Source organism: Phoenix dactylifera, unplaced genomic scaffold (assembly GCF_009389715.1).
Source record: "Phoenix dactylifera cultivar Barhee BC4 unplaced genomic scaffold, palm_55x_up_171113_PBpolish2nd_filt_p 000341F, whole genome shotgun sequence".
NCBI lineage: Eukaryota > Viridiplantae > Streptophyta > Magnoliopsida > Arecales > Arecaceae > Phoenix > Phoenix dactylifera.
In genome coordinates, this window is record NW_024067801.1 from 392399 (window position 1) to 396890 (window position 4492).

At 40.4% G+C, this 4492-nt stretch overlaps 1 pseudogene; it reads left to right on the forward strand.

Moving 5' to 3' along the window:
• The first annotated feature begins 1207 nt into the window (after positions 1 to 1207).
• LOC120105675 lies at positions 1208 to 1304 on the forward strand (annotated as a pseudogene).
• The last annotated feature ends 3188 nt before the right edge of the window (positions 1305 to 4492 follow it).

Here is a 4492-nt window from a genome sequence, read left to right on the forward strand (position 1 = left end):
GGGCAACCTGGATCTTTATATTTAGGGAGAATGTTATGCTGTAAAATTGCACTCACATTTTCAGCCAGAAATGCCTTCTTCTTGACATTTAAACGACGCTTGACAGTGCACAAATCTTTCAAAAATTTTGCATATGAAAGCACTTGTTTGATTGCATCAAAAAGAGGTACAATTGATTTTTACTTGCTTAAAAAGCTCAAGAATTTCAGAGTTTGGTTCAAGCTTTTGCAAGGGCTTTAATCTTTGTGGAAATGGTGCAGGAAAAGGACATTTGATTTTTTCAGTAGATGTTGGTGCTCAGTTTCTTCGTTATCCTTTTCTTTTGTCTTTAAAGGGTCAGAATCAGGTATGGCTTGAGTTTGTTCTGGGATTGGTCGGTCAATAATCTTTCCACTTCGCAATGTTATTATACTCTTTGCTTGCTCTTTATGCGAAGTTGAAGATGATGCATTGCTACTGCCGTAGACTTGAGGGTTAGGTTGTGGTTGAGCTGGTAGCTTACCCTTCTCTTGAGCACTTAAAGCAGTGGTCAGCGTTGTCAGTTGATTTCTTAATTCATCATTGATTTTAGCTTGACCTTGCATGAAGATTGTAAAGTTTCTTCGAGACTGGGTTTTTGAGGGGGTGCGTGTGCATAATGAGGTGGCGGAGGTGGAGAAGCTGGGTTATATACTTGTTGAGGTTGGTCATTCCTCCACCTGAAATTTGGATGGTTCTTCCATCCGGGGTTGTAAGTACCCCGAAAAAGGATTATTGAAAGATTTTTGATAGGTATTCATAACATTGGCCTGAATCGTGCAAGACTTCCTTGAATGCGGGTATTGTGGGGCAATCAGTGGTGAGATGACCAGGCATCTCGCAAATCCTACAACACTCACTGTTATGCTCTACGGTCTTGACGGATTCAATCCTTCTAAGTTCAATTTCCTCTATCTTCCTAGTAAGGGCTGCCATTTTAGCTTGAATATCATCTTGAGTACTAAGGTTATATAGGCCCCCATGTCCAATGTTAGTAGGCTTAGGCAAAGGTTTATTCACTCTATCCCCTGTATCCCATAATTGTGCAGTCTCTGCGAGAGAGTCTAAATAGTCCCATGCCTCATCGGGTTGCTTTTCCAAAAATAGACCATTGCACATAGTCTCTATAAATTGTTTTAATTGTGGAGACAATCCCTCGTAAAAGAAACTAATGGTTCTCCATGTTTCAAACCCATGATGAGGACAAGAGAGTAGCAAATTTTTAAATCTCTCCCAGCATTCATAAAATGTTTCATGGTCTTTTGTTGGAAATTACTAATGTGTCTTTTCAAAAAATTAGTCCTTTGTGCGGGAAAGAACTTTTTTAAGAATTCTCTTGCATATCATGCCATGTTCCTAACGATCTTGGTCTCAAGGAGTTCAGCCATGTTTTGGCTTTATCCTTCAAGGAAAAAGGAAACAAGGTTAATTTAAGGACATCTTCCGATACATTTGGCACTCTAAATGTGATGCTAATTTCCTCAAAATCCTTAAGGTGAAGATAAGGGTTCTCGGATTCCATTCCATGATACTTTGGCAGCAATTGAATTACTCCTGGTTTGATTTCAAAGTGTCCTACATTTTCAGGAATAATCATGCATGAAGGTTGACTAGTCCTAGTGGGATGTAAGTATTGTCGAAGTGTCATAACTGGAGGTCTACCTTCATTACCATGGTGACTTCCTACATCATCATCAGCCATCTCACAAGATCTGAGATTTTGCGAAAAAGTTTCAATAATGTGATCTAAGGAATTGTCAAAAGGTTGTCGACTCAGACGTCCAGTGTTGTCCTATTCCAACCTAGCATACAAAATTTCAGAGTTTATTTATTTGTTTGTTTTTTTTTGTTTTTTATTGATTATCCTTGATCTTTTCTTAAAGTTCTTATCAATTTTCAATTAGCAACAAGGGTTAATGAGATATGATGATAATAAAATTCTGATTCTAAAAAAAATTAAACACAGAAAATTCAAAGCAGACAGCAGCAAGGTTGTATATTAATTTAATGGTCGTAAAAGTATCAGAATATCCATCAGACCGTTCAGATGAAAGAAACACGTGTCCTACAGAAGCCGACGCAATTTGAGTGCAATCAGACGGTGGATTACTCAGATATCAGAGTTTGATGCAGACTGTGCAGGAAATAAAAACAGCAGAAATTTTTTTTTTTTCCAGTTTTAGTTTTACTATAATGTTCAATCTAACTGATAGGGTACTAATTAAATCTAAAATTATACTAATAACTAAGCCGTTCCCCGGCAATGGCGCCAAAAACTTGATGCAAAAATAAAATTGTTCTTCCAAGTGCAGGAGAATCGTACAAGTAGTAAAATCTCGGGAGTCCGAGGTCGAATCCTCAGGGAACGAAATTTATAGATTATTAGCGTAATTTTTAGATTAATTAATTAAATAAATTTGTGAATTAAAATGATGTTTTGATTTTCAGAAATTAAATGCAGAGAATAATAAACACAATTCAATGAAATAAAAATGGTAGGGATCTGGAATTCCCCTTGATGATGTTGCATCCAGGGAATAAACTCTATGGTTCTTGATTAAAGATTAAATGTAGGATAGATCTAATCATGGTATATGTTTCATGAACATATGAACTCAATTTCTAAGCATTCATCGTGCTTTCTACGTCTACGACGAATCAAATACTAAAGCAATCCATATATCAATAATCATAATCCATTAAAGATCTATCTACGAAATAACTACGCATGGATCAAGAACATGTCAATAAATATAAATCATTGAAAGCAAAAGTTTAGAGTTTACTTCAAAGAGCAATACATCAAAGGTTCCTCCATCACCCTCCCTAGGACTTTAGCCTTCCATTTCACACATTAATCCCCTTTCATTTTCTTTCTTTTTTTTTTCTCTTTTCTTTTCGGAAACAGGGCCTCCCCTGTTTCCTTTCTCTGTTTTTTTTTTCTTTTCAAATGGGAGGAGCTCTGTTTTTGAATGGGACTCCCCCCTTTCTCACCTAGTCGAGAGGTATATATCAAGCTGGCGTCGATCCCCCTTCTCACACGCGGTGGAGATGAGCGGACCCGATGGATCTGGGGCGTGGATCGCGGGATCATGGTTGCTGGGATTCGGATGCTGGCTGGCCGCGAACGTGGCATGCTGGGAAGCTTCACAGAAGCCGGGATTCGCTGCTGTTCTATCGCAGAAGCAGGGGATGCGGGATGCTCCAACGCGTGAGATCCGGACGTGGGAGAATCACTCGCGGGAGAAGCGGAATCTGGGAGGCTCGTGGATGCTGGGTGGACTGGATCGGAAGGAATGAGCGTGGATCCGGAAGAATCGGATGAGCAGCAGATCCTTGGACGCGCGATGGGATTCTGATTGCTGTGAATCCAAAAGAGGTTGACGGATGTTGATCACGGATGCTGGAATCACGGATCGGAAGCTGGATCTTTGCTGGGATGAGGTGCGGACGAGGCGTGCGCTCGTGAGGAACTCGGATGTGGACGCTTAGATGAAGTCGGATGGAGCTTGAGATGGGGAATGGATGCTGGCCTGCGGATGATGCGAAAGAGGTGGACGGCTGATTCTGGCGATGCTCGTGAACGGAAGGAGACGTGGGGTTGCAACGCGAAGGGATGCGGAGAAGGCTGGATCCGCACGATGCTGGATGAACACGTGGAGGATCACTCACGGGAGAAGCTGGGTTGCAACGCATGAGATGAAGTGGGAGAATCATAAACGGGTGCACAGGTTGCTTTGAATTGGCTGCAGTGAACCTGAAAGGCTGAACTTAACCTCCTTCTAGTATGCAACTGGGGTTGACCCATATGGTTGGCTGGTCGCATATGGTGATGCATCTTTTTGGACCCAATATGTATTTTAACTTTAATTTACGATCACCTGCACCCCACAAAAATATAATATTAATACAACACTTCTATCATCATTTGTTAGCAATAATACTAATTTGAGTGATGTGTAGATCGCACTTTTGTGCTCTCATCAGAGGCGGTGGTGAATTCTCTGCCCAAGCCTTGTTCTCCTCTTAACTTGTGGAATGGTGTTCTTTCTCTTTGGTCCGGATGTAACTTGCTTTATTCTCACCATTGGAAGATCAATCAGAACCTCGAAAAGGTTTTCTAGGGTTTTGGAGGTTTTTGTTTGAAGAAGAGTTTGAAGACAAAAAGGCGCTCTAAGGGGTATGAAACATTTCAGGTTCAACATTTCAGAAAGAGAGAAAAAAAGCCTTTTAGAATCCGTTTCGAATAGTTTCCACTTTAGTCGACTCATTCAACTCATGAATCATCTCCTATAGACTAGGAGTCGACTCTTTTAACTTAAGAGTCGTCTCCTGTAAGTTAGGGGTCAACTTTTTTAACTTAAGAGTCGTCCCTTGCTACATGAGTCGACTCCTCATTCACATGAGTCGTCTCCTCAGACTGTTCAAGAGACAAAATCTTTTTGAATAAGATTTAAAACTCAATTGTAAACCA